Raw genomic sequence first — 8,683 nt, 5'->3', positions numbered from 1 at the left:
TTGGGCAAACACTTGCTAGCACGTTTGTTGTCTTTTTTTTTTTTTTTTTATAGGGGGGTGAAAAAAAGACACTCAAAGCTTGTGGTTCAATCCTAAATGGGGGGTTTGGAAAATCAGGGCTCAGTTTCCCATAGGAGTGGGAATGTGGCTTCTGCACATTGTGTGGTACCTGGGATCACATCTCAACATGTTCCTGTGTGTCCATGTGTGTTCCCAGTCTGGGAATGGGGTCTGGGCTATGGAAGTTGGCTGAGACTACAGATCCAAGCTCTCCCCATTCCTGCCATCATGGATTTGCTTTCGTGGGTTGGCTCTGTGGGTCCTTTCCTGCTGCCTGAACCCCTTTTCCACAGCCAGGAACAGCCTGGCCCTTCTCAACTGCAATTCCACCACTGGGAGAAGCACTTGAAGCCCTGTGTTGGTCATGTGTGCACCTTCATGATGCTCCTAGGGGTGAAAACCTTTCAGCTCTCCCTCTCTTTGTCCCCAGCACCCGCGTGTCTCATCCAGGCATCTCTTTGTTTACTGTCCACTTGTCAGAGATGTGTTTGCGTTGATTTTATTTTTTAATTTGTTTTTATAATTGACTTCGAGTGGGGTGGTGAAGACTGAATGCTGATTTTCTTTCCTGTTGGCTTGATTCAATGAAGACCTGTGCTTGAATGAAGAGTGTAGCTTAAACCCAGGCTCTGGAAAGGCTGCATCCGGAAGAGAACAAGCACAGCCAATCGTGCAGGTGGAACTACCATGGGAACAAATTCCTTCAGACACTGATTGTTGTGCAACGTGGGGCATCTGACAGCTTGGTCAGAGCAATTTCCTTCTGCAGGGGAAGCCTCTTCCTGCTCTGGGAAGCCTTCAACGTGTAACTGCTATTTAATGCTTTTTCTTTTGGAAATGGAATCACTGTCATGCCAAGACTGGAAGCCCTGAGGTTGATCTCGTGAGTTCGTGGGTTGCTTGGGCAGCCCCTGGTCAGCCCTTGGTGAGTCTTGGTCACCCCTGGTCAGCCCCTGGTCACAGTACAGCCTGTGAGGAGCAAGCTGGGCCCTTCCTAGGGCTGCCATCCCTCGTGGGAGGCTCTGGATCTCACGTGTCCCTACGGCTGCGGCAGGGCTGGGAGAGGGGGCCGATGGTTTTCGGAGTTTATTTAATAAAGTAGCTTCCTCCAATCCATTTTACTGATGTTGTACAGCAAGAAAAAAAAAAGCCCTCCATGGACAAATGACTTGGGCTGTACCTGAGTTTTTGACTCCTGCTATTTAATGAAATAGAATTATGGATATAAATTTAAGTCCTGCTCGCACAGGAATCAGAGGGAATCTTCAGCTGGGACACAGCTTCCTGTGGGACTTGTGCAAATGGCAGAGCTGGGCTGGCAACACTGAAAAATTGTGTATGTTGGATGATTTTCTGTCTAGTTTTGTGTTTGCCCAAGCAGGAAAGAACTGAGCTGTTCCCTCAGGCTTCCAACTGAACTCTGGGCTCCCAAACCTGGCACTTGCCTTGTCCTGTCTCTTCCCATGGCCATCACTGGCCCCTGAGGACTTGGATGCTGCTGAGGCTGGGAGAAGTTGTCTGAGCTTAAGTCTTGGTGTGTAGGAAGAACATCCCTCTCCAAAACTGGAACTGCTTCCTCTGCACAGGCTTTGTCTTGGGGGACTTCTGGCTCTTTGGTGCCTTAATTTATTGCACCTTGAAAGTATAAAAAATCTCCTTAAATCAGCGCTGGGGTTTGGGCTGGATTGTACCTGATGGGGACAGGGATGGAGCAGAGCCCATCCCAGTGCCCAGTCAACTGCTGGGGAGGGGGGTTCTCCTTTGGCTCTCAGAAATCCAGTGATTTCTGCTCCTGGATTCTGAGAGGGGAATAGAAACAAAGAGACCAAACCCTGTGTGGCAGCTGAGAACCAACCCTTCTATTGCCCCATGGGTTTAGGTCTCAAGAATTAAAGTGTTCCTGGGTAACAGCCCCTGAGGGGGATGTTCTGTGCTGGTGGTCACTGGCTGGGCTCTGTCCTTCCCATGGGGTGTGCTCCTGGGGATGGAGAGGGCAGGTCCTGGCTCCTCAGCTCCTCCTGCCTGGTGCCTCAGAGCAGATCTGTGTTGTCTCTTCTTCCAGGGATAGGTTGCTCCAAGCCTGTGACCCTTCCAGGGATCCAGGGGCAGCCCCAGCTGCTCTGGGCACCCGGTGCCAGGGCCTGCCCACCCTGCCAGGGAACAATTCCCAATTCCCAAGATCCCATCCAGCCCTGCCCTCTGGCACTGGGAGCCATTCCCTGGGTCCTGTCCCTCCATGCTCTCTCCAGCTCTCCTGGAGCCTGTGATTGGTCACAGGGGGGTTTGGCAGCTGCCTCTCCTCATAGCCCCCTGCCCCAAGGCTTTGCCAGAGCCAGGAGCAGTGCACTGGAAGTGGGAGCTCCTGAGGCTCTGGGAACATCTTTAAGCTCCTTAAATAGAGCTGGCCTGGTGTCACCTCCTGGCCGGTCAAGGATCTGCAGCTGAGAGTTAGAGCTGGTTTGATCTTGGCTCCAGTGAGGGCCCTAAACTCTTCCCTGAGAGCATCCATGCCTGTTTCTGACAGAGCTGGAAAGTCCCTAGGGAAGGGCTGCTTTTGGGAAACCAGCCTTGGCTCCTCCTGGTTTTGCCCACCTCTACCTCTGAGCTGCGTCAAAGCAGTGGCTGAGGTGACACAGAGGCTGCTCTTGGTGGGACAAGGACAGGACAAGAGGAAATGGCCTCAAGCTGTGCCAGGGCAGGCTCAGGTTGGATATTGGGAATAATTCCTTCATGGAAAGGGCTGTCCAGCCCTGGCACAGCTGTGCAGGGCAGGGGTGGAGCCCCCATCCTTGGAGGGATTTCAAAGCCCTGTGAATTTATGGCACTTGGGGACATGGGACAGCACTTTAGCCTTGGTTGTGCTGGGAATGGCTGGACTTGATGGGCTCAGAGGGCTTTTCCAACCCCAGTGATTCCATGGTGACAGTGGGAGCTATGCTGACCTCTTTGCTTGTGGAAAAGACCCTCTGGCCCATCCAGGTGTGGTCAGACCTGTCTGGAGAAGTCCCCAGGTTGGTCTCCAAGGAAGTGGCTGGGCCATCCATCCCTGCCCCAGGAGCAGAAGTTCTTGGGGTAATTTGCTTCAGCCCGCAGCACCTGCAGAGCCCGTTTGGTCAGAGCTGGTTGGAGACCTCAAAATCTGCCCCCATCCCTCCCTGCCAGCAGGGACACATTCCTCCTCCTGTCCCTTGGGCTGAAGGGGACACTGGTGCTGGCAGTGGCCCACAGTGAGGTGCTGTGATCCCAGGGGCCCCGATGGCTTTCCCAGAGTCCAGAGTCTGGGGGTTCAGGTACTGCAGTGGGTGTGAATTCCAGTCTGTTCAATGCTACTGCTGAAATATTTATTGTGTTTAAGCCAAACAGAAAACTAATAAAGTTCAGTAAAGAATAAAATTTTCCACACCTTTTACTGGTGTTTGTCTTTTCTTTCTGCTGAACGTGGTGAAGAGGAAAAGGTGGAGCAGGGAATGGGCTGGAGGGCAGTGAGCAGAGATGGATTCATCAAGTGACAGAGTGATTTGGGTGGGGAGGGACACTCAAGACCAGCTCATTCCATGGGCAGGGACACTTTCCACTGTCCCAGGTGGCTCCAAGCCCTGTCCAACCTGGCCTGGGACACTGCAAGGGATCCAGGGGCAGCTCCATCTGCTCTGGGCCCCTGGTGCCAGGGCCTGCCCACCCTGCCAGGGAACAATTCCTCATTGCCAAGATCCCATCCAGCCCTGCCCTCTGGCACTGGGAGCCATTCCCTGGCTCCTGTCCCTCCTGCCTTGTCCCCAGTCCCTCTGCAGCTCTCCTGGAGCCCCTTTGGGCCCTGCAAGGGGCTCTGAGCTCTCCCTGGATCCTTCTCCTCTCCAGGTGAGCACCCCCAGGTGTCCCAGCCTTGTTCCATGGCAGAGGGGCTCCAGCTCTCAGAACACATCTGCAGGATGTGGGGGAGCAGCTGGGCTGGGGAGCAGCACGAGTGACACAGGTGACAGCAGTGACACGGGGTGAGAGTGAAGCTGTCCCAAGAGCAGCAGAGGAGGCTGCAGGCTGGTGGCCAGTGAAGCACAGACAGACGACTTTTCAACTAACTAAAGTTGAAAAGAAGTAATAAATAGTATTATTGTTAGTTACTAATTAATAGTACTATTAATAATAAAAGAAGTAATACATTGTATTTATTACAGCGCTGGATGCATGTGGAATCGTTTCCAAAGCCATGTGGGAGGAGTTGCAGCCTCCTGCTCTCTATACAGAAAAGGTTTTACATATCCAAGAGGTTTCTAAGGATGCATAATACATAATCATTATGCTTTCTAATATAATCAGCTGCATATCCATTACAGCTGTGCAGTTGTCCTCTTTAATTGGGTCAATGACTTCTGGGGAGGAAGTAAGACATCTTCCTCGTGGTAAACTCTTCACCCGTGTCAAGCTGGCAGGGCTCCTTGATTTGTTTGTCACAGTCCAAACCCCTTCTCCTTCTTAGAAGCCAGTGGTATTTATGGCTCCTGCACTCTTGGAATACTTCACCTGTCATTGCCAACCTTGTTTCAGTTATCCCCACCTGGTACCGACTGATTTTCTTGTTAAGCTCTAATCACAGTAGATGATCTTTACTAATTATATTTCTAACTGAACCCCTTGACTCAGCCAGCCCTGAGCAGGGCCCAGGAGCCCTGCAGCCTCTCCCGTGCCCTGGGCCGTGCGCTTCTCCCCGGGATAAAGCCTAGGTGTATTTAAGCCATGCCTTCTCCTTCCTCAGCTTCTCCACTGGTTCCCCTAAGCGGATTGCTGCGGTAGGTGTAATGGCATTAAGGGATTGCGACTGACAATAGGTTTTGGCAGCGCACCGGGTGCCGGCGGTGCGGGCTGCTCCCACCTTCCTGAGGCTGCTCCCACCTTCCAGAGGCTGCTCCCACCTTCCCGAGGCTGCTCCCACCTTCTCAGGAATGCTCCCACCCTCTCGGGAATGCTCCCGCCTTCACGGGAGGGGAAGGCCATCTTCCCGGGGCTGTTCCCACCCTCTTGGGGATGCTCCCACCCTCTCGGGAATGCTCCCACCCTCCCAGGCCAGCTCCCACCGCCCTCGGGCTGCTCCCACCTTCCCGGGGCTGCTCCCATCTTCATGGGGCTGCTCCCACCCTTCCAGACCAGCTCTCATCCTCCTGGGGCTGCTCCCACCTTCCCGGGGCTGTTCCCACCCTCTCGGGAATGCTTCCACCTTCCTGGGGCTGATCACAGCTTCCCGGGGCTGCTCCCACCCTCTTGGGGATGTTCCTACCTTCCTGAGGCTGCTCCCACCCTCCCAGACCAGCTCCCACCTTCCCGGGGCTGTTCCCACCCTCTCGGGAATGCTCCCACCTTCCTAGGGCTGATCACACCTTCCCGGGGCTGCTCCCACCCTCTTGGGGATGTTCCTACCTTCCTGGGGCTGCTCCCACCCTCCCAGACCAGCTCCAAACGTCCACGGGCTGCTCCCACCTTCCCGGGGCTGCTCCCACCTTCTCGGGAATACTCCCACCCTCCTGGTGACAGCCCCAGGGCTGCAGGAGCACTACAGGAATCCTGCTGTAGCAATCGAGGTACCCGAAGGTGAGGGATGGATTCCAGCCCTGCCTGGGCAGGGATGTTTGCAGCTCGGGGGGAGGCAGGAAGGCGATCCTGTGTTTGCACCTCCTGAATGTCACTGAACAATCAATTGATACAATGGCTGGGGTGAAAAGGGACGGGCAGGGATGCCTTCCACCATCCCAGGGGGCTCCAAGCCCTGTCCAGCCTGGCCTTGGACACTCCATAAGGTCGAGTGCCTACAGGTAAGAATCAGGGGAAGCCCATTGTGAAAAACACCAATCACTTGTTTTTAAAATTTTTAAAGTTTAATAGAAATAAAATGGTTATAAAAATAGGAATAAAATTAGAGTAATAATAATTTGGACAATTAGGATTAGGACAATAGGATACTAAAAACAAAGAGTTAAGGACAGTCCAGGTACCTCTTTCTGGGCAAAATAAGCCCGAAAAAGAACCCATGTTAACAGAGGATTAACCCTTAAAACAATAACCTGTTGCATATTTATACAGCTCATCCATGATGCATAAATTCCATTCAAACACAGGATTCTGTCTGGTCAGTGCCAACTTCTTCCTCTTAATCCTAACTGCATCTTCAGGGCTGAGCAAGGCAGGATGAAGTTTGTTTCTTCTGATAATGGAGCAATTCTTTTTCTCTGAAAGATTCAGGTGTCCTGTGGCTGCCATCTGGTGCGAGTACCTCATTCTTCTCTTTAAAAAATATCTTACATGGCATAGTTTCTTTTTTAACATTATAACTTAAAACTATATTTAACACACTATTTAAGAAAATTGATACAGCATCACTTTCTAACATAACACATATAATATTAATTTTAATATTTGCAAAAAGCCAATCATAAAATATGCATTTTTCACACTGGGCACAGTGACCACCAATTGACTGAAATTTTCAATTCTCCATGAAATAAGGAGAGGCTTCAACAAAACCTTGGACTTCAACAAAACCTTCAACTTCCAGGGGATAGGCTTTGCCTTGACTAGGATACTGACTCAGAGAGTCCCCACTGAAACAATCTTTAATAATTCAGAAATGTGGAGACTCAAAATTCTACCACTGAGCCTACAACAGCTCAATCCTTGAGGGGCAGAGAAAAGGTAGGAAAAACTCCCCTGCCGATTAGGGTGAGAAGAGCCTCCCTCCCATGGGCCTCTGCAGGGACATGTTAATGTTTCAAGTTTCATTGGTTCTCCCAGTTGTTCCACCCCAGCCCAGCCCCTGTTCACCATATATGTATATCCCCTAGAATGTTCTCCCCTTTCTCAATCCCTATTGGCCCCAGTTTGCTGCAGTGCTCCGCCCCATCATCCCATTGGTTCTTCTATTTGCTGCCCCTCCCCTGCACCCCTTTTCCCTGCTCCCATTGGCCCTTCTCCCTCAGATCCACCCCCTTTCCCCCATATTTAGCCCTGTGCACTCCGCTCTTCTGGGTCTTTTCTGGACCCTCTTAAAAGTGGTAGACCTCCCTTAGATCTCCAAACAAAGACTTGTCCTTCACGTTTCTTTCTTAGCTCCTTTAGCAAGTGTGCTCCAGGCCCCAAAAATGCAGGTCAGTCTCAGGGACTTGTTGAAGTGTGACACTTCAGAGGGGTTCAGGAGGGCTGGATGTGCTTTAAGAAGGAAAACTTAAAGGCATGAGAGCTGCCCATCAAAAGATGAGCCAGATGGGGAGGAGACCAGCCTGCTGAACATGGAGCTTGGAACTCAGGGGAACTCATGATTTTGGAAGAAGGGGCAGGGAGCTTGGGAAGAGTGTAAGGATCTTGTTAGGTCATGCAGAGAGAAAATTAGAAAGGCGAAAGCTCAGTCTGGGCACTGCTGGGAAAGGTAATGTCAAAAGTGCATATTATATGGTTGGCTCTTTGCAGATATTAAGTTGTATAAATTAGTATTACTGTATTAATCTTTTTTAAGTAGTGTGGTAAATAAAGTTTTAGCATTTTAAATAATGTTAAAACAGACAGTATATATTGTCAGATTTTTTAAACTAGCTATGAGATAATAAATTATTTGCACAGAGATAACAACAACAAAACACCTAAATCCCCAAGAAAATAATTATTGCCTCCTTATTGGAAAAGACAAATTTTCTTTCACCTCCTTCTCGTTTTTGAGGCACCAACAGGATTAAGGAGGCGTTGACAATAACCAGAGAACACCCTTTGTTTGAAAAGAATTTATGCATCATGTATGAGATGTATGAATATGCAACAGGTTATTGCTTTTAAGGATTAATCTTTTGTTAACGTGTGCTTTTGGGGTTTAATTGCCCAGGAAACATCCAGATGTTCATATTTCTTTGCTTTTTATTGTCTTTTATTGTCCAAACTCTGATTGTCCAAATTCTTATTGCTCTAATTTTTATTACTATTTTTGTAACCATTTTATTACTATTAAACTTTTAAAATTTTAAAAACAAGTGATTAATGTTTTTCACAGTAAGAAAAAACATTTTTATAAATATATCAACAACTGAATGAGAGCCAAGGAAAATTTCCATCCTTTTTTTTGGACACAGAGGGGGTCATTGTCACCAAAGAAGAGGAAAAGGGTGAGGTACTTAATGCCTTTTTTGCCTCAGTCTTTAATATTAAGACCAATAATCCTGGGGGCAAACAGGTCCCTGAGCAGGCAGCCAGGGATGGGGAGCAGAGCACATCACTGAAATCCAGGAGGAGGCAACTGGTGACCTGCTGAGACGCTTAAAAGTCTACAGGGCTGGATCAAATTCATCCCAGGGAGCTGAGGAAGCTGATGGAAGAGCTCCCCAAGCCATGCTCCATCATTTATTATCCATTCTGGCTCACTAGTGAGGTCCCAGAAAACTGGAGGTGGGGCAATGCAACACCCGTCTACTAGAGGGGCTGAAAGGAGGATCCAGGGAAGTACAGACTTGTCACCGTCATGCTGGTGTCCAGGAAGGCCATTGAACAGAGCAGCTTGAGTGAAATCACACTGCATATATAGGATCAGTGAATTACATTATTATTTAGGTTGGAAAAGACCTTTTGAGACCACGTCCAGCCCATGACTGATTCCCAC

This window comes from Haemorhous mexicanus, chromosome 3, assembly GCF_027477595.1.
Source record: "Haemorhous mexicanus isolate bHaeMex1 chromosome 3, bHaeMex1.pri, whole genome shotgun sequence".
Lineage (NCBI taxonomy): Eukaryota > Metazoa > Chordata > Aves > Passeriformes > Fringillidae > Haemorhous > Haemorhous mexicanus.
The sequence above is the reverse complement of the archived record's forward strand: the minus strand, read 5'-3'. Positions refer to the sequence as shown.